The following is a 22098-nucleotide window of genomic DNA, read 5'->3' on the forward strand; positions in this document are numbered from 1 at the left end:
AAAGAATTCTCAATGTTTTGCTTTACTAAACAATGTTTTATTTGTTTATCTGGCAACTATTTAATAACTGGATTGACTAATTAATCACCATTCATTTTAACTACAGCATTAATTGATAACATTGCACACTGTATAGTCCCAAGGCCCACAGAAAACCGAGGTGTCCCTGTAGAGCTCCAGCTCCCTTTCATCTGGGGACTTGGGCCAAAGAAAAGAATGAACAGATTAAAAAAAAGTTTAGGAAAAACATCTGAAGACCACGGAATATGTTTTTTTCAAATTTTCCTAAAATAACTCGTAAGAATTATTTGAGGGAGAGACTAAAAAAAGTAGTAATTGAAAATATCTCTCTTTGTCTCATTTGTGGGTATGATTTTCTTTCTCTGCTACAGTTTCTGTTTTCAGAATGTTCATTAAGGGACAATATGTGATGAAACGATCCGGGCACATTTGCATATTAATGCTAGATGACATGGCATAGAAACTGATTAGACCTCATCTATCTCACATGCCTGGAGATTAATGCTAACAACATTTAGTACATTAATATTCAGATTAAACTAGACCAGAGAAAATGAAGTGAAAAAGAACTTTGCTAAACATTTTGGAATTCACAGATTTTTTTCCTCTTTTAATCTGGATAAGAAAGTTTCTTCATCTCAGCTATTGGTAACTTAAACATTCTTAGCAATAATAATTTTCTAATCACATACACAGTCTAGAAATGACATGAGGAAGATAACAGTGTTTATGATGGGAAGGTCTGTGAACATGTCTGTGACTTTTCCATTCTTGTGTTTAGATAAGGCAGGCAGTAGGAGTGAGGGTATGTGCTTTCAACAAAATTTTCACCTTTATAAACACATGAGAAAGCAAGCAATAATTTTCAAGCCTTGACAAGAAATGCTGAGGAGTTACATTAAATCTTTGATAGTGTGATCATTTGTGTCTGATTTAAACTCTCAGTATTTTGCTTATACTAGAATGGTCCTAGCAGCTGATCCTGAGATGCTATCAGTGGTATGTACTATACGCCATCAGGATGCCATGAGAGTTTGCTATTTGAAAATTCACTGGACAGATTTCAGAAGAAAGCACTCAAATCATGAATAAAGTAAAATAGAAACAACTTCAGATTAAAATAAAAAAAAGTAAATTAAATCGCACATGACTCTTACCAGAGACCAAGCTTTATCTCTGCAACCTGCCTCATGGTAGGGACAACCTGTCTTCACTGAAAAGAGTAGGTCCTTTGTGACCTCTGAGGTTCACCTTCTAAAGGCCAATAATGTATAAAAGACCTGGTGGCCACTGGCAAATTAAACTTGGCTTGAGATCAAAACACTGCATCTCATCACTCCTGAATACTCAAGCAGTTGGGGTACATGCTTGAGCTGAAATCCTGGATGCAAACATTTATGTGTGAGAAGTTCAAGTACAGACAAAACTCATATGGTAATTAATTCTGAGGTTTTCTCATTTTCTAGCATAAATAATTTTGCAACGCAGTACACGTGTGCCCTATGTAACATTCCAGAGCAGAAATGCATTGGTCAGAAGAAGAACAGAAGTTAATATGCACTGTATCAACTGGAAAGGTTATTTAGAGTTTAACGAATGCATACCTAGCCACTGCTGATGCAATGAAGAAGAAAATGTCTGAAATATCTTTAAGTAAAACCTTAATATCTTAAAGTTAGTGCCTCCTTTGTGGAACAAATTTTTATAGCGCAATTGTGTAATTTTGAGCATAGACATGTAATTTCTTTATTTTGTTTAGCTTCTGCAAGTCATAACAGCTGTAATGGTGATTTTAGTTTTATTTACTTTTGAAGATTTTATTGTGGGCTTTTTTATCATTTTATTAGACCTCAGTAACTTCATAAGACAAATTCAGTGTCTCATGTTAATGTAACAGGAAGTAATGTAGTATCCACAATAATGTAAAAAATATCCTTTTTAATACCTTAAAAAGTATTAAACATAATGTCTCTCCCTCCAAGACCTTCTTAACTGACAAGAAGCAATTAAAAATATGTAATATACTCTTTGAATAAAATATATCATGTGGTAAAACTGAAATTCAATTATGTTTGTGTGTGCTATGTTCTGTCTCTTGTCATAGCTGTTGAGACATTTATGGGGTGCCACCCACCTCATAAAAGTCCTTTTGATGTCTTCAGCATCTACTGCCTACCTCTGTTGTTTCTGTCATTTGAATGACAGAGAGAGGACTGGCATCATCTCATTGCCAGAGGCTGGAAATATGCAGACATTTGTGAGAGAGATTCCCATCTATCTTTCACCAGCAACTTCCCACGGTCTCATTCTTTTCTCCCAGAGGCAAAATTATCTGAGCAAAGCAATGGAAGATCTTGGAAGCTTCAAGAGTCATGCAGGAAAAAAAAATAGAAAAAAGTTTTGTTGATTTTCACATTGGATCATTTTTTTCTTTGCTGGAAGGTATATAAGAACTTACCTGCATATCTTAGATCTTTATGTGAATCACTTTCAATAGCGATTATGTAAATTATAATAGTGTAATGAAATAGCCCAAATCATCTGTTGTTAAATCAGCAAGTTTTTGGTTTCATAAAAGTTAAATAGCAATTTCTGGTCTTACTTCTGCCAGAAGTAAGTTATGAAGTAGGTGTTTATTCATCACCATCAAAAAGAGCCCTTATGGAGGTGATGTTAAAAATACCAGGCTTCAGGCTGTGAGTTACATGCTCTTTCCCTAAGTCCTATGATTGACGTGGAAATAGACCTCAGAGCCACAAAAAGTGGTCTCAGATTATTCATCCTTATTGATTGAATGTACTGTATTCATTAGGTAGTAAAGCAAATTAGTTAGAAAGAGACAAAGGTGGTGTCCACTGAAAAGCAGCAAAAATCCCTCTAAAATAATTGCTATACAAAAGGTGTGTGTCAGAAGCAGGTTCAACACTTTTTACTAAGGAGGGCAAGAGCAGATAAAAGCTTCCTCATTTCCTCAGTCTGACTTTCTCTCTCTTGTCTTTTGCAGCAGGTCCTCCCCAGTCCCTCTGGGGTGCTTCTCAGGCATTGCCAAGCACTTGTGAAGAGGCACTGGGATTCACAGCAAGACCTGCTCCATACGCCTGCCCCATGCCTGCCTCTTGCCTCACCCTCTCCGAGACAACCCCTTCCTCCATCGTGCCCTGGGAAGGGGATCTGCATGGGGGAGACTCTCTGTAGATACCTAATAATGATAGTGAATGAAAACATTCTTGTGGGAAACTTGTAACTTTTCTCTGTAAATCACTATATTAGATGTGGAATTAGCTGCTTGTAGGCAATGGAGCTGTTCCTTTAGCAAGCACCAAATACAAACAGGGTGTAGTTTGCACAACATGTCCCCAGTTCTCTTTATAATAATTCAGCTATTGAGAATGGGGAACAAAAATAAAGAGCTTGATCCATACCTTTATATTTGAGAATACCACAGCTGACACACTGGGGATTATGCCTGGAAAAAAACAACCTGGTGTCTGCCTCGAGATCTTCAGACCTGCTTAAAAGTTTCAAATACCATGGGCTGCTATCTGCGCTGGAGACTGACACACGTTCTTATCAGACACTGTCCCTTGTTTGAGAAACATTGTTTTAGGTAATGCAGGTATGAATGATACACCACCTCTTTCAACTAGGGGATAAAAAAATTCTCAACCGCCTTCAAGAAACAAATACTGGTCCCTACGGTACACCCAAGAAGTCAGAGAATAATATGTGGTAGAGAGAAAAGCAAGAGTAGTCTGGGGACAAAATGGAAATTTAGTGATTCACAGATGCAACTTTCCTTGGAACAAACCAGAACACTATATAGACATAGATTTCTCCATCTTTTTTAAATAGTTCTGTTGAATTTCATTATTCACAGGGCAGTAGAAAATGTGCGTTTTGAAATTCAGTAGTAAATAAAATCAGGAAAATTGAGGCTATAATTCTGTGACCTCATTGCACTTTGGCATCTCGTTATGCATTTCAAAACTGTATAGAAAAAGGATGCCTACAAAAATGTGTGAAAAAAAAGAGGGAAAAAGTAAACAAAGAAACAAATACCACAAAAGAAGCAGTGTAGCATTTTGTGCAGGCTGCAGAAAGCATTAAGCATTATACATTGATGGAATAATTTTCAGAATTCAGCTTTAAATGAGTCAGAAATATAATTGGGGAATAAAGTGGGAGAACTTGTGGCACACTTGATTTCTACTGGCTTGAAGCATGGACTGCTCCCCTAAAATTCAGAATTCCGTCTCTGGCTCTCTGCTCAGCTGAATCCCATTTTCTTCACTGTATCTAGTGAAGTGTCGTTCGTAATATCAGGAGTACGTTCATACAACAGCAGCTCCATATCACTAGGAACATTGAGCAAAGGATGATACCAAATTTCCATAAGCAGATTTTAAATATGAGAGGTCTAGGCTTGATGGACATTCACCATGAGAGTGGACTGCTGAAATGGTTGCCTGTTACAGTGAGTTTGCATGGCAAGGTTTTAGTAGTGGAGGGCTGCAGGGGTGGCTTCTATGAGAGGACATCAGGAACTGCCCCATGCCAGCAGGCTCCAAGATGGACCTGCCACTGGCCAAAGCCAAGCCCCTTAGCAATGTTGGTAGCACCTCTGCGATAACATATTTAAGAAAGCATAAAAAAGTGCTGAGCAATAGCTGTGATGGAGACGAATGAGAAAAAAGAGAAAAACAGCTCTGCAGACACCAAGGTGGAGGAGGTGGTCCAAGCACCAGAGCAGAGATTCCCCTGCAGCCTGTGGTGAAGACCATGGTGAGTCAGGCTGCCCCCCTGCAGCCCACGGAGGTCCATGGTGGAGCAGATGTCCACATGCAGCCTGTGGAGGACCCCATGCCAGGCCAGGCATATATGCCATGGAGAAAGCTGCAGAGAAGGGTCCTAGCAAGATATGTGACCCTGCAGGGGACCCACGCTGGAGCACTCTCTTCCAGAAGGGCTGACCCTGTGGAATGGGACCCATGCTGAAGTGGTTCTTGAAGAACTGCAGCCTGAGGGACAGACCCATGCTGGAGTGGCTCGTGCAGGACTGTATTCAGTGGGAGGCACCCAGTGCTGGAGCAGGGTAAAGGTGTGAGGAGGAGGGAGTAGCAGAGACAGCATGTGATGAACTAACTGCAACCCCCATTCCCTGTCTCCCTATGGCCCTGTGGAGGAGGAGAGAAATAAATTGGGAGTGAAGTTGAGCCTGAGAAGAAGGGAAGGGTGGGGAGAAGGTTTTTAGATTTATTCTTATTTCTTGGTATCCTGTTCTGTCATGAATTGACAATACATTAAATTAATCTTCCCCAAGTCGAGTCTGTTTTGCCCATGATAGCAATTGGTGAGTGATATTCCTGTCCCTATCTCAACCCACAAGCTTTTCATTCTATTTTCTCTCCTTGTCCTGCTGAAGAGGGGGAGTGAGTAGGTGGCTTGGTGAGCACCTGGTGCCCAGCCAATGTCAACCCACTATGCCCTTTCTCCCCTCACTTTATTATTACAGAAGCACGGAGCCACTAGCCACCACCCAGGCAACAACTAAAGGTATAAGTTAGAGGAACATGGTAGCTGTGCACAATACCCTCATGGCTAATATCTGGAAGTTGTGTAGGTTGTGAAGTTAATTAAACTTTGCCTCTGTAAAATTAGGAAAATTTGGTTCTCAATGGCTCGTTTGCCATTTTAAATGCAGACAAATCTAGGGCTATCTGATTTCAAGATATTATCAAGCTCTTACCTCCATTTGACCTTATGCCTAATTTTTTTTTACAAAATAATGGTTTTGGTCAAATTATTTTGTAACATGGTTATGCATAAGTACTATCCTGCAAAAGAGAGACAAGAGAAAAAAATATCAAATGGTGACTCATTCCTATGTGTTTTTCATGTTTCAGTGGGAATGATGCAGCAGAAAATGCTGCATGGACAGATCAAAGGTACCTGATCGAAAGGGTCTGTTGAAGTATTTGTTAAGGGTCACTTTAGTGCATTGAAAAATGCCTGAAATGTGGACACACTTAACTGTCTCAACACTCCTCAGTCTATACTTATACCACTGGGCAGAATAACATGTCATTTATTACAGATGCAGGAAAGCTGCTACATTTTAAATCTTGTTCTCACGTAGCTCATTTACATTGAAATTGCCTTTCAACATCACACCATCAGTTATATTTATGTCATCCATTGACAGGTAAAATGTTCTTTGGGAAAAATAGATGCCTGGCAACATAGTGAAACCAGCACCTCATGACAGAAAATTAAAATTTTTTTTGTGTCCATGTTGAAAAATGTTCAAGTAGATTGTGATGACAGGGCAAAATTAAAGTTGCACCTAAATGTCTTTAATCTTGCATGTCTACCTCTACAGCCTTTGAAAATGTCAGATTCATGTGGAGTATTACTTATTCTGAAGAGGAATAATTTCTATTGGTAGTGGTATTTTTAAAGAGGTGGGACTAGATACATCACCACTGCAAAGTAGAAAATTTCCATTGACTTCAGAGTGGGAAGATAAGTTCAGACCTCTTAGAGTATTGTACAGGAAAAACTGAAAGGGTTTTTCTGCTTGTTTGAGCAACAGATGAGAGAAACTCAGACTGCATAGTTTGTAATGAAGGGATCTGGTATTTCCTTGACATGCTTTGCCTTTTGGACTGATGATCAATGTACATAATGACTGTGATGAATGCTGCCTTTTCTCGATGTCTTCTCTGATGCACTATAAGTCATCATTAGAATACACAGCCTAAAATAAAAAACCTTTCTCTTCAAGAATTAAAAATAATAAACAGGACTTCTACATGAGGTTATCTCCACTTTCTTACATAGAAGGGTATCTTACTAATTTAACTGCAAATGCTACATTTCCTCTGCTGACATTGCCTTTGCAGATCACTTCAAGGATTGACTTTCATCTAACTTTCCAGGTATGTTTTATGTATATCTGAAGCTGCTTTTGAATTATAGTATGTGGGAGTAAAGCTGGGTCTCACTTCTCATCTAAGGATTGTTGTTAAAAGTGGTTTGCCCAAATTGCTCTGCTGTGATTATTTTTTTGGAGCTGCTTGGCCTTTGTGTTGTGTGGGGGAAAGTGGTAATCCCTATGCTGGTTGTCAACTTTGAGTCTGTGACCTACACATATTGCTGGTTATCTGTCTTTGAGTAGTGTGTGGGTGATAAATATGTGAAAGTATTCTCCTGGTCTTTTCATTTGATTGAGATAAAACCCCAATAAGAATGCATTTCAGAAGTATTTGGTGAGTGCTAGTGAGGACATACCCATGTTAAAGGTCAGTAGTTCCAGCATGTCTGGGCAGAGCTGGTGAGATGAAGCCTATAGGGAAAGATGATGGGGGTCTGGAAAATTGTATGTCCTGGAGAAGCAGCTGTTCCACTTCCCACATCTGAGGTGATGTCCCCAGTGACCTTGTCCTAGAAAAAGAAAAGCATAGCAAAACACCTCTTTGCCATGTTTTCATAGAATCATGGAATGGTTTGGGTTGGAAGGGACCTTTAAAAGTCAGCTACAGCAACTAGTTAAAAGCTAAGGTGAAAATAAAGTTCCTTCCAGCTTAGCACACTACTTCAATGACAGCAGGAGTATCCTAAGTGGTCAAAGGGTTTTCATTTAAACTCAATAAAACAAGTTTGAAGCTATACACAGCAGCATATATTATCACAAAATTTTGGTTATGTTTGCAGTACTTCAAAAATAAAGAATAACATAGGTATTTAACCCATCTCAGTATCTCTCCAGCACACCAATAATGTCTTAATTTTTCAGATGCTTTTGAAAATTAACTGTTTCCTAATGTCATACAATATCTTCCTAAACCAGGAGATGGAGCCCTGCAGCCAAAGCCTATCACCAATTGCTGAGTCTACATGCAGCAAAAATACTTTTTAATGGCATTTGAGGAGAACATGAATCAGTTCTGCTTCCTTGCAATAAGATTTGATGTGTGCTGTTGCTCAGCAGATTTGTAACTGGGTAAGGAAATGGTCTGATGGGCTTTTGTCTTCAGAATAGAGCCAGCAACAGGAAGAGAGAAGGTTGCAAATAGTCTATTCAGTTTTGTACAGGTGGCTAGTGATGGTGCTATTAAATGCTTCAGGTAATGTTAATAGAGCTGAGACGAAGCTGTCTGGTTGGTGAGCGAAGGGAGTAGAGCAATCCCCCCATACCAGGGCAGTGGGGGCCCCTGGGCTTACACCCCTTGGCCCCTGTCACTCCAAGGGTTCTAGCACGGGATGCCTGAGGAGGCATCACACAGCAACAGGGGGGTGGCACAGCTGGGCTCAGAGTGGCTTCTTTGTCATCCCCAGGGCTTCAGGGGCTCTGAACCCAGCACCAGCTGTTGAAGGCTCTACTGTTCACGTGGTATTTTTATTGGGCCATGCCGTGACAGTTTAATCCATTAGCAGGGCAATCAGGAGAGGGGGAGGACCTTCCTGCGAGCATCTGGCATGGCCTAAAAGCCCTCTGTGTACTCAGCGCTGGATTTACCCAGCTTTGTCAAAGTCTGCCATAACTGGCCACTTCCCTTTCCCCGTTATTAGTCAGTTATTAACGAGGACAGTGCTTAGCAACTTAATTCAGCAACATTAGCCACGATCCTCCTGGAATACAGATGTCTAAGTTCCACTCATCACCTACAATTCCTGATTTCAGTGCAAACGATGCACCGTAGTGGAAGTCTGCTGCCTAAATGATGGGACAAGCAGGGGAGACTGTTTATGACATATATATACATACACACAAGGAATCAAGGAAAACTGTTCACTTCACTGAATACATACCTGCAAAAGAATACGAATCTTGCAAAACTGCTCCCTGAAGTATATGTATATTAAAAAAAATGCAAAGCAGGGAAAACCATTCACTGCAGTTATTTTGCTTTGTTTTGGCAACACAATAAGCTGGATGCTAGCTGGCTCTCTTGCCAGTTCAGACAAGCACAGGGCTGCCAGAGCAGCTCAGAGCAGCATTTCCAATGCCAGTGACCCTCATCTAATTCTGTGGAGGTGATTTCAGGGCAAAGGAAGGAAAGGACAGCCCCAGTGTCAGACTCCAAGCCAACTAACAAGATTTCAGCTAGAGATTTTTTCTGTTTGGGTAAAGTCTTCAGATTCTTACAGTTTAGAAGTACACTTATAAGATTATACTGCTGTTGGATAATTCATTGATTCCTCTGAATTTCTATTCCCTGAATCCAGATTCCATTGTGGTATAAACAGTGAACAGTGCAAAGTAGATTAAAAAATGGGGACTTGAGTTGTGATGCTTTCAAAACCCACTGGAGCCCTCTGAGCTTGATGGCAATAAACATGTTTTGAAGCGTTTCTAATATGGTAAGAAGGGATCCCACTGCCCTAACTGCACTAGAGTTTCCAGCTCCTGCAATGCTCATCAGCACAGTATGGAAAAAGGGTGTGTGGTGCAGAAACTCTTCCCCAAACCACTTATTTAAAAGGCAATTAAATGTTGCGCTATGTCTGCTGGTTCCCACGCTGGGTACTGAAAGCATCCGATGGCACCAGGTGGCTGCACTTCTCCACTTGCTGCTATCCCCTTCCACACCAGTGAAGAAACATGGCACAGGGAAAAGAACAAAGTTGCTGTTCATCCAACATGATTAATTAAGATATCAATTTCTTGCCTCTATCTCAATGAAAGAAGTTTTAGAAATTAATTGTTGCCAGTTGTGCACAGAAACAGACTTGATTTAATTGTTTGGCTTTGATGATTTTGTCTAAATTTACAGCCTGTAAAGGGCACTTCACCTGTGGAGTCACTGTCAAAGACACCCTAAATATTGAAAGTGATGCTTCAAATGAATTTGAGAGTGGAGAATTGTCTCAAAAAACAATGCTTGAAAGCAGTCAGCACAACAGCCTTCACATACCAACCTGTACAGTCTGGCTGTAGAATAATTAACTCAATAATCAGCTCATGGCTGCGTATGCCAGACTGACATCCGGAAATGACAAGGTGTTTGCAGGGCTCCCTAGCTGACTGTTAGGGACCAGGAAGAGTTTGTTCTCCCCTTCCCTTTTTATTTTGTCTGTTACAGACACCAGACGAACTACCCTCACAAAAAGCCCTAACATAGGCTGTTATATGTAAACTGTAAAGATTTATTGCAGGTAGAGGTTAGGAGCATCTTTCAAAAAGTGCATTTTTCATATGTTTAGTAGGATTTGAGTTGTGAGAAGTAATGTCTTTTATTGACTCAACTTATACAGCTGGGTAAAAAAGATGAACATTTGACATACAAGCCCTTTCTTATTTGGCTGTTCCTAAGATTTTGGCCCCAAGGAAAAAACAACAGTTTATATTCTAAAAATAGATATACAGTGTATGAAATACGTACTCTAATATATTTAAGGGACCTAGCTTCGTGCTCCACAACTGTACACATTCCATGGGAGTGTTAAAAGTGAGGGAATGCTTTGGTTTGCGGGGTTTGCTGGGTCTATGTCAGATGATTTAAAGCTGCCTTGTCAAATATGGAGTGTTTCTATTAGAAATAATTGGTCCACAAATGCAGCTTCACAGCATGTGGATTTCTTTGGAGAGTGTCAGAAGTTCACTAGAATTCACTGTTTTGCAACTGAATAATTAAAACTTGTGCTTTGAAATGATGATCTTGTCATCATTCAAGACAAAACCCTGGTATTTTAGTTAGTTGATATCATGATCAAATGCTTTTCTGTTGCTATTTATAAAGTGACTCTAGCTGTCATTTGACTGTTATCAGGGAGGATAAAAAGAAAGGCCTGACACCTCCCTTGTGATTCTCACAACTTCTGAACAAACAAAAATTTCCCTTTTCCTGCCTTGCTGTATTTTCAGCAGCAGTACATTATGTTGAAGTGAATGGTTTTCAGCTGAAAGTTATGGAGATTTAATACATTTAGCTGCAATAAACTCTGTTCAAACAAACATGTGCAGGGAATAATGCTATGCTGTGAGGTGTTCTGGATTATCCCAGATTTATTGAGAACAAAGCTCTCCTCCTTTTGCTAGGTGGTCTCTGGACACCAATTAACAGCTGTATGGGTTGATCTTCAGGATGAACTGAGTGGAGCTTTTTACCACCTCTTTTTGAAACTCTCATGAAAGTCTCAGAAATTACTTTCTACTCAAGATCAGATTTTTAGCGGTCACATTTCAGTGTATAATAGATACATTTTTCTGTACTGGACTATAAATGCTATTCCTAAATCTAACTGTACAGAATTTTAAGCTTGGGGACTCGTCTTTATGACACAACATTGATTTTTCTGAGAGTAAAAGGCAGGCATATTCTTGCTAGTATTAATTCAGCACAATGAAATTGATTATATATGGGAAGACACTGCTGGGAGCTGAAGTAAGGAGGGTGAAAAGCGCTATGATGATGAATGAATAGTCCTGGATGTGACACTGGGTTGATATATGTGGTCCAATTGTGGAAGGAGAAGTGATTTATCCCGGGTTGATTGTAATTCCAACTCGGCATATTTTATGATTCTATAATTATCGATTTTAAAAGGTCTTTCCTTATTATTCCAGTCGTAGCAAAGGTCAGTCTAAAGTTTCTTCTGACACAAATTTGGGCAGAAGATATTTGTAAAAAAAAAAAAGATTTGTTAAATGTTCCTCAGTTTCTTTGTTCCTAAAAAAACTTTTTCTGATACACCATTTCTGTTACTGCTGTGGCTACTGGGCAGGAAACTACTGGTCACAAGGGCAGCCGAGCACCTCGTTCTGGTGATCAGTCTCTCAGCTGAGTGAAGTTGCAGCTCTGACTGAGTTAGATGAGTTGCCTGGGCAGCTCTGAGGAAAGCAATCAGGATGGAAATCCTCCTCAAATCTTGTGAGGCTGAATGCCCTGCCCAGCAGCTGAGAAGGAACTGCTGCTGCCTCACTGATTTTTCCTGTGATATGTTTCTGTCTGTGCATATTTGTGCTGAAAACTTAAATCTCTGAAAGCAGAGGTTTCAGGGGAGTTATTCCTTTACCATTAAGGTTAATTTCTAGAACACTCTTTGTGGGGTAATAGGGACTGTGAGAGAGCATCCACAATGAAGGTCAGTCCCTGCATATGAGGGATGTTTCAGACTACAGACTTCAGATGTTTAATCTGCGTGAAGACTTAAGAACCCAAGAATGCGTGTGTCTGGTTACCTGACACTGTGCAAGGGATGGGGTATTTAGCAACTCTTGCTAAAGATTTCTTGTGTACCTTGAGGAATAATTTTGGAAAACTTCTGGTGGTGGAAAAGTTTGGGTTTTTTCTTAATTATAGGAATAAAAGAACAATTTATCTACTGTGCTTTAGATGATGTGGTTCAGAACAGTGTTTTTTGGTGATAACCAATGTGGTATACATGGTGTAATTGTTATCAGTAATTATGTTGATATATTGGCTCTACTTTTGTTGATTTCTTTTTTAATTTCATTTGATTTATTGACACTGCTCAGGCACTGACTGTAGTATGAAGAAAAATGTGCAAAGTGGTGATATGTGCCTAGCAAAGTTTTCTTTTGAAATGAATAAAAGGAAAGAAATCCCTACTTCCTTTGCTTGTCGTAACCCTTGATACTGACCCTCTCAGTTTGTGAGAACACAGAAATAACAAACTCTGCTAGTCATGCTTTCACAAATTTACTGGAAAATTACGAAGATCCAGTATTGCATGTAGAGACTAGGATGGTTTAGTTAATAGCCTTTTATATACATTTTATTTTATCTACCTTTTATTGAGTTCAATAGGTGTTAGATTAGAGATTTCATATTTGGAATTATTTCCTCCCAACCTTCTTGCATATTTCTTTGAGATCTTTTTCTTATTGTGATATTTTTATGTATATATTCTGTAAATATTTTTATTATTTTAAGGTAAGACTTAAAGGTCTCACTGATGATTAAGATGGTACCGAATAGTTTACATGCATTGACTTCAAAGCCCCAGAACATCATTTTGTCATCCAGCAAATGTAGGTGTTAAGGGACAAAAAAATTTCCAACAGGAAGCATATGCAAGTCACAATAATTCTGCTGTGCTCTGGAAGTAAATTACATAAAGCTAATAACTTGAGGTTGAAATAAATTAAAAATGTTATTGCTAGATAAAATATGCTAATGATGTATTTCACAAAATAAAATTATTGTTTCTCATTTCTGTTTGAATGTCCTATTTCGTCTTCTTGTGGCTAGATTCTCCTTTGTATCATATTATGATCAATAAGGCTAAACAAAAAGAAGTATCTCTGTGGACCACATATTGAAAAAAAAATTCAAAATATAGTTTTTGTTAGTTCCCACTATACTTCCCATCATGTATCAGCAGTTAGTGCTGCACTAGACAGGAGGTAGAATAGAGATTATTTATACAGAGAAGGGATTACATATACATATTTCAACATTAGGCCACAAAATATTACACAGAAAAAAAATGCATTCCATACCTTTTACCTCCTAAAACATATCTGAATAATGAAACATCACATTCTTCAGCTTTGTCTGAACTTTTATAAAATGTTGGTAGGAAACATTTTACAGAACAAAATGTGAAAACCAAACATATATAAATATTTTCGGGTTTATATGTGTGTAAGATAGCATAGAAATACTTTAAAAGCTTAAAACCTCTTACTTCACCAGTAAAGCTCTGTCCACCCTTACAGTCCATTTTGAAAATGACCTCTCTAGAGAGAACATTATTTGGAAGCATAATTGGATCTGCCCTGAAGTTACAAACTTACTTTCTTAAAGCTAACATTGGCAAAATATTGATAAGGAAATACGCTGTCTTTGAGAAACCACTAGTTAGCATTTATTCTACATGTCAATGATAAAAGTATTTTGATTTTAAAATAATAGCAGTCTCATGCACAATAAAGAACAGTGAAAAAAATCCTGCATATATGAATTAGGATGGTATGAATTTTTTGCACTCCATGATCAAATGCACTAAAATCTCACATTTATATAGGGTTGGTCTTGGACTTTCAGTCTTAGGTGACCTTTTCTGAAACACTCAAAATGACATTTAAAGTGCAGATGATATAAATGATCCCTTCTGTTTACTAAACTTGCTTAGTTTTTTGTAAACCTGGAGTTTATATCCAGCCTGCACCCGAAGCCCAGAGAAACTCCCTGATAACTGGATAACTGTGCTGAGAAGGCAAAGGAGAGGAGACATGAAACTGTGGTAGTTTTGGGTTTTCAGCTGCGGATGTGTTTTGCATAGGAAAGACCTGATAGGCAAGAGGGAGAAATATCTGTGGTCAGAGGAATTTGTAGGGACTGAGCAACACTGGAAATTTCCCCATTGTTGGCACTGTCCACACAGGGGAAGCAGCTGGAGAGGCTTTGCAAGTCACCAGGACAGACACCCAAAACTTTAATTTGTCACAATCCACATATTTTTGCAACTTTAACTGTTTTGACCAATTGCTTCTAACTACTCCTGAGTCTGGCTAATTAATCTTAGAGATGTTCGCAGGTGAGGGACAGGTAAGGGTAGGTTCTTTTCTCTCTGTTTCCAGCAACAAAGTAACTTTCCCTAATTCCTCAGCCTCGATTCCAAGTGATTTTTAGTGAAGAAGCTTAAAAAGGCACGGTGCATATCTTTAAAATACTATTTAAAAACTCCAACACAACAAACAAACCTGTAACTGTATAGAGCTGTGGTATTTTGCCATTCAGCTTACAAGAAAGATCGAACACTTGCATGCTTGCAGACACTGTCCTATTCTTGGAGTTGTTCACATTGTCATGGCTTTCTGACACAGAGAAATACTTGCAAGTTGTCCTGGAGGAGGATCAGGTGTCTAATGTAGACATAGGGTCAGATAATCTATGGGAGGACTTATGTCCAGGTGGTTTTCACTGGGCGGAAGGAGCTTATCGAAGGTCAAAATGTCAAGAGCTGTCACTGTCAGTGGCCAGGGAGCTGGACTAGTAGATATAAACCTCTTTTGGAATCTGAGTTGCAGCCAGTTTGTGGTCAAACATAGGAAATGAGCATTGGGACATCTTAATCAATACTTCTCTTGCTTCAGAGAGCCTTAATCAGGGAAAGGATGTGACTTTTGCATTCTGCTATAGTTGTTAATGCTTAATTATGTATTCTGAATGATGAGGACTTCAGTTGAATTGTCTCTTCAATGAAACAAGGGAAATGAATGGACCCAGTAGCAGAGGTGCCAAATTAACCAAACTAAGCCTGTTGACTTTCATCCTTTATGAAAAGTTGTATCTGTTGCTTGCACCAAAAAAAAAAATCTGCAAATCCTTCCTTCAACTAGCTACAGCATTGCTGAAGTTAAGCAGTGGTTCTCATTAGAAGAAAGCTATTCCATTTCTTAGAATATTATTTTTATAAATTTTTGGAAGAAATCCAGTCACATGCATAAAAAATGCTAACAAGAGAAGAATCAAACATTATAATATGTTACAAAACCAGACTTGCACTTGTGGAGTTTAATGAAGTTTAGTTATAGATTAAAGTGGAGCAAACATTAGATCTTATAAACCCTATTGAGAAGATGTGAATAATTTCTAATGTAGTGGTTATCATAAAATCATAGAATCATTGAATCATAAAATGTTTGGGGTTGCAAAGGACCTTCAAGATCATCTAGTTCCAAAGCCCCTGCCTTGAGTAGGGACACCTTCCACTGAACCAGGTTGTTCTAAGCCCCATCCACTATGGCATTCATAAAATAGAACTGGGAATATTTCCTGAACAGTCTAACAGCTAAGATCCTCAGGAAGTCTCTTTATTCTACAGCTGAGGCTTTATTAAGACTATATGATATTATTGAAAGAGTAAAGTTACTATGTCCAGAATTAGTCCCCCAAAAATAATAATTAAAACTCCCACAATAATACTTTGGCATGATCAGGTTTTGCCTAGTTCTGTGGGTGTTTTTTTGTACTAGGAATAAAAACTTGTAACTCTAGCTTGTAGCTATCAATCCATTTTAACGCTGAGTGATTAGAAGTAAATTAATCTCAAAATTATGTATTTTTATTACACTATATATTTATTATATATTTTGACACAAAACTCCAATAATTAGTGTTTGGGCTGCTTTGATGCTTTGGTTAGGATTGTCAGTAGTTCTTAAAGTCTGTGAGCTTAATTGTAACTCACACATATATCAGTCCAAACTTACTTTGAAAATCCTGGCTGAAAAAAATACATTCTCTTCAGAATAGCGATGAACAAACCAAGAAAAAAGTAAACCAGAAATCTATGTACTTCTTTTGATGTAAAAAAAAAAAACAAACTGCCACATGGAAAGATTGCAGCTGGCATGAAACAATAAAGTAATTTCACATTTTAGAAGAGAAATTAAGGAGAATTGTAGTGGGACAAAAAGTAGAAAACAGTATTTAGCAACACACATTTTGCACTAATGTTTTCTCAGAGCCTGTATTCTTATTTTTGCTAGCAAAAATAGAATTCCACATAAACAGTTAAACAACTGATTTTTTAGATACTGACATGAACGACTGCTATTCAGTACTACTTCAAAGGCATTGAACTTCAAAGTTACAGATTCTTCAGCCCCCATTCTGGCATCCTTCTTCTGCAGCATCTTCTGCTTTTTGCTTTTTCTGTTTTTGAAATAAAAAATATTTTAAAAATAAAAGATAGGAAAAAACTCTTCAAAATATTCCTGTTCGAATGAATTTGCAGTTCTCTTGACAGCCCATATGTAGTGTTTAAAGACAGTACTTTGCAATGTTAAGGCAGTATTTTGTAGCTCTTTGAAGATTCTTAGTCTAATTTGATTAGAGGTGTTAGTTATAAAAGATGAAATTATAGCATGCATGAGTACTGAGAGACCCTTATTTTCCTTGATGAGTGCGTAAACTGCTCTTGCTGTATGTCAGAAACTCTAGCATAACTTTTCCTTTGCAAATTATGGTCTTTATACAGCAGATGGAATGGGATACAGATGAAAAGATACTATCAGATGAAAATACATAACAAGATGAAAGCAGTGAGGACCATAACACTGATACTGCTCTTACTAAATACAAGTGTCTTCTGCTAGCCAATACACATGTGAAATCCTGGACATGTGCTCTGTCCTTACCTTCAAGGACAAATACAGGCTACTACACCCCTTACTTCCCCTACATCTACTTTTGTATATGTAGGCATTTGTACTTTAGTACCAAAGACCAAAGGAAACTCAGAATACTTTGGCACGGGAAAAAAATGAGAAGGTAGGTGTTTCTAATGCCTTAAATCCTACTGTTCCTACAGATCACTGGAATATATCCTACATTGACTTGTAGGTTTATTATAGTGATACTTACCACATAAAGATGTTGCAAGAGGGCAACTATTTGAGTATGCTAGGAGTTCTCTAAGCACCAAGGTGGCTGTCAGTTTCTGAGTGATTGTTAAGATCTTGGCCTTAAAATCATGTAATAAAAATAATCCCACCAATTTCAATGGGATTTTGAAAAACTCAACATGAATAGGATAGAAATAAAATTAATGTTTGAAGTATTTTTGAGCTTAGATGATTATAATGAAGAGGAATATTTCAGTGCCTGAAAGGAATTATCATTGTGCTTTGTGCTAAGGTCCATAAGGCCGTTAATTAGGATACTTCAGTCTGTTTGCAGTTTAGGATGAAAACCCAACTTGCCAGTCAGTATAACTGACCCATTGCTTCATGTGTCCTCTGTGACTATTAGCTTTACCTACCTCTACTGCTACAAAGTCTTTCTGAGGAAAATGTCAAAGAGTATTACTAATATTTAGATTACTACTTCATTCAACATTTCGTCTAATGCTAGTCCAAATCCTGAAACTGTGGGACATTTTAAAAAAAAACATTGTCCCCATGCACCTCTCTGCTTTTTTTCCATGAGGAGTTTGTTTCAGCAAAGGCCATAAAAGCCCTAGGGACAGAGCCAGGATGATGAAAATTTAGGGCAAAAGAGGAGAAGCTTTGCACCTCCATCCCAGATGGAGGCTCAGGTGTTCTAGGTGCCTCACAGCATGACTAAGCATGCTTCCCTTCTCCATCAAATCTAGCAGACAGCAATTTTGGTAAGCAAGGATGGAACCAACTGGGTTGGTGAGTACATACCCACTCAACAGGGTAAAACCAGCTCTGGGATAGGCAGCTCTATTTCCCTAAGAGAGAACAAAGGCTTGGGAAGATTGTCTGAGGCCACATGCTGTGGCCACATTTTACTGAACAGGCACTCAACATTTGGGAGTCAGCTGAAAGAGATCATGAGACCCTGGAAGGTCCACCCTGTGGCAGGGAATACACAAGATTAAGCTCCATCCTCCTGCTGCCAGCTGTACCACAGACATTGCTGTATCTGAAATTTGCCTGCTTATATACTGTGATGACACCTCTGGGGAAGTTCAGTCTATTTTTCTCCTCATGAAGAAAGGTCAGCAACTCAGAATTGGAGACACAAACCACTAGATGTACAAGATAAGTAAAACAAGAAGAACAGGACAAAATCAAAGACACAATATACTCTCAAAGCAGCCTGGTGGTTGCAAAATTCTGCTTAGAAAATCTGCAGAACTGTAGTCATAATGTGGCTATGTATACCTCTATTTTGAGAAACTGCTTCAGAGGAATGGGGTTATTATCTGTCTTTAATTTTCTCAAGATATTAAAGTGCTATGCTGTTGTCCTACTTTCTGCAACAACCTGCTGCAAACTTAGTGCTCCCAGTATTGGAAATTGAGCAGGCATAAATAAAATAACAGTTAGTAAGAGATATTGTAGACCATTTCTTTTTCTGACCCTCATTTTTTGAGACTGAAAGGTTTCTGTGTGCATTAGTGGAAACATATTTGAAATCATGAAGTACCCACTTTCCTTGTCCTATTTCAAAGAGGAAGACTTTGTCTCCTAAGTGTAGGCATCTTTGTAGATATCTAGTTGTAATCCCTCATCTGAAAAAGGGAAAAAAGTGTACAGAAATGGAAGCTTTTAAATATTACCATAGATGCTCTTGCATGCTTTCACAAGTGAAATAAATTTGAGTAGGTGGTCATGCAAGTTAGATCCATCCCATTCAAAAAAAATCAACAAACCAAAACATTACCTGAGGGCTTCTCAAGAGAAAAATAAGGAAGAAAAAGAGGATAATTTTTATTTCAGGTGGAGCTATGAAGGCAGAAACTGGACCTAAACTGCATTAGTGGAGTAGAGGAGACAGTCAAAAGTCAGACAATTTGTCAGGGACCCTTCCTGGCTCCTGCTGGGTACCATAGGATGTTACATGGGTCAGATGGCAGTTTAGAGCAACCCATGAGTTGAAATGTAGAAAACTACTCAGGGAACACCGTTAATAGTTGTTCTGCATTGCCTTCAATCTGATAGCAACTCTCCCAGCTCGTAGAAGCAAGAATAATTTATTTTCCCATTTCCTCTGAGGTTTCTTTAGACACCTGCTAATGTTGCTTTATATGTTACTGTGTCTGCACCAGCAGATGTCTGTCCAGCTTGACCTGCCCTTATCTTGCATGGGCCAACAGGAGAGGAATGTGTTTGGCCATGGGGGCTGCTGCTCTGCAGGCTGCTGAGTCAAACAGGCCCTACCACCGCACTGCATGTTATCAATTAATGTATTTGCTTTGGCTCTCCCCACATGATCCAGGATCAACAGCAGAAAACAGTTATTTAATATTATTTTTCCTGCTGTTTTTTTAAGAGTAACTCACGAAGTTTCCTACTTTATCCAAGTTAATTCAGAATTCCCTGTAGTAATTTTGCTCAGTGTTTACTTCATGGCTCAGAGTTTGATTGATGTTTTTGCCCCTACTTGTGAAGACAGATTACTATTGTATACCATTTTGCTCACAGTAAAATAATGTATCACTTGCTTTTAAGAATAACTTCGTTAAGGTTGCACCCTGATGGTTTTGTTCTTGCTGCTCAAACTTCTCCTTTGGGTGTAATATTTCCAGACTAAACAGAGTAACCTTTTTGTAGTTCTAACAGAATTTGAAAATACAGAGAAATGAGTTATAGCTAGGAGTTCACAAGTGTTTTCCTTCTAATGCGATGGCTGCGGCCATTATAGCTGTCAATCTGTGAGATTAACAGCATCATAATGACACTACTAACTTTCTAGGAGATCTATTTATATAATAAATTATCTCCTGGAAAAAGAAAGGTAACTTATGTGTTATAGTTTCGGATACCATTGCAAAACCCTTTAATCAAAATTAACACTTTCAACTTCAGACTTAATGTGCTGATTGAAAGGTAAACTGGCAGGGTAAATGAACCCAATTCAAAAGAGATTATAAATCAGAATAACAACTTAATAAAAATAATACAATAAATACAATTACACAGACAAACAATTGGTTTTAACCCACAAAACCCAGATGTATAATGCAGCACCCTGGGGCATGAACAGAGTGGTGTTCTTTGGGCCTCCCCTCCCTGTGCTGAGCCCCACGTGGTCCCCCTGAGTCCAAAAGTAAAAGGAGAGGGAAAACCTGTTGGTGAGAGTGCTGGTTGCAGTTTGGTCAAGGGTCGTGATCACAGTCCATTTGGGAGTGCTGTTGCAGTCTGGTTGAGAGTGGTGGTCGCAGTCCAGTCCAAGTTCTGGTTCTTCTCTGGATCTCACGGGTGGTATAGAAGTCCCAAGACCCCAAGATTATTTATCCTCAGGTTCAGGCAGGAATGCCCAGTACCTCCCTCAGAACAGGGAGTTCCACAATGGGTACGAGGACAAGAGCATCCTCCTATCTCACAGGCCTCTTAACACCCAGCTTATAGCCTGAGGGGTCAGGCGTGCTCTGGGCAGCTGCTGTAAATGGTCTATTGATAACAGTTCTGGGAAATGGCATGGAAGGGTGTAGAATACACAGTTTTGGGTTACATCCACACAGTGATGAGCTGGTCCCAGCTGTTCTAACTAGGACACTTAAGAACTATTTTCATATTTTGATCGGGAAAAATTTGGACTGGGAAGAGTATTGACATACATATCTTTTAACTGATTTTGGATTCTAATACTTTCTGGCCAAACTGTAGAGGTGTTGTACTGCTTTCTGCTAAGGTATGGAAACCATTTCTCTAAGACACACACACTCTGGCATGATCTTTAGAAGTATGACCAGTTTGACTTGCTTTCAGTGCATGAGATGACCTTTATGCCAGTGAATGCAAAGTTCAGCATTTTTTATTAAAGTAAAAGATTGAACAAGACAATAACAGAGTTTAAGGAGTTTCAATCATCAGGGTTTTCTGAAGTCAACTTGCTTTGTACTCTTCAGGGAGCTGCAACCCATAATGGTACTTTGATAATGAAGCAGGATCAGGCCTCACCTTTGTGGCTCAGGAAGATACTTCAAATATCTTGTCTCAGCTCAGCAAATGCTCTTTAGTTATAATGATGAATAATCACTGTTATTTACTTCTATTGCTGCATAATAAGGTGGAGCTCTACAATAAAGAAGTAATTGGATTTTAATTTTTCAGAACGTTTTCTGAATTTTTTTTACTCGTATTGGGACCCATGCATTGCCAGGCCTTACGTATTATAGTAGTAGTACATGTTGTAGTCCGATGTGAAGAAGACAGCAACTCTTAGACAACTGAGTCTTCACTGATCAGTGCAATAACCTGGCTCACATGAGGTGGCAGGAAGATTAAAGCAAACCAAGTGAGAAAAGAGGGGAGGAAAGTTCTCGCTCGTGATGAGTAGGAGATGAAACTGTCACTGCTAGAACAGTTTGGTTGCTATCCTCTTCCTGAAGCAGTGTGTCTTCTTTGCTGACTTTACAAAGGGTTTCACCATGACTGCTCCTTGCTTTTAACAGAAGACAGTAAGCTTGCTCCAGTGCATGCCCCTGGGGTGGGCTATGCTGGGCAATGGGCTTTGCTCCCTGTGCCACAGAGGCTGGGTGGCTGTGTGAGCATCCAGGTGCCGAATGCGCTGCCCTGCATACAGCACTGGTGATGCAGAGGTGCTCATGTCCAGCCTCAGATGTGGAGATCTTATACGGGCAGCAACTCCAGGAAGATTCTTTTTCGGCAAAATTACACCCTGA

This window comes from Manacus vitellinus, unplaced genomic scaffold (genome assembly GCF_001715985.3).
Source record: "Manacus vitellinus isolate BGI_N305 unplaced genomic scaffold, ASM171598v3 scaffold_5_pilon, whole genome shotgun sequence".
Taxonomy (NCBI): domain Eukaryota; kingdom Metazoa; phylum Chordata; class Aves; order Passeriformes; family Pipridae; genus Manacus; species Manacus vitellinus.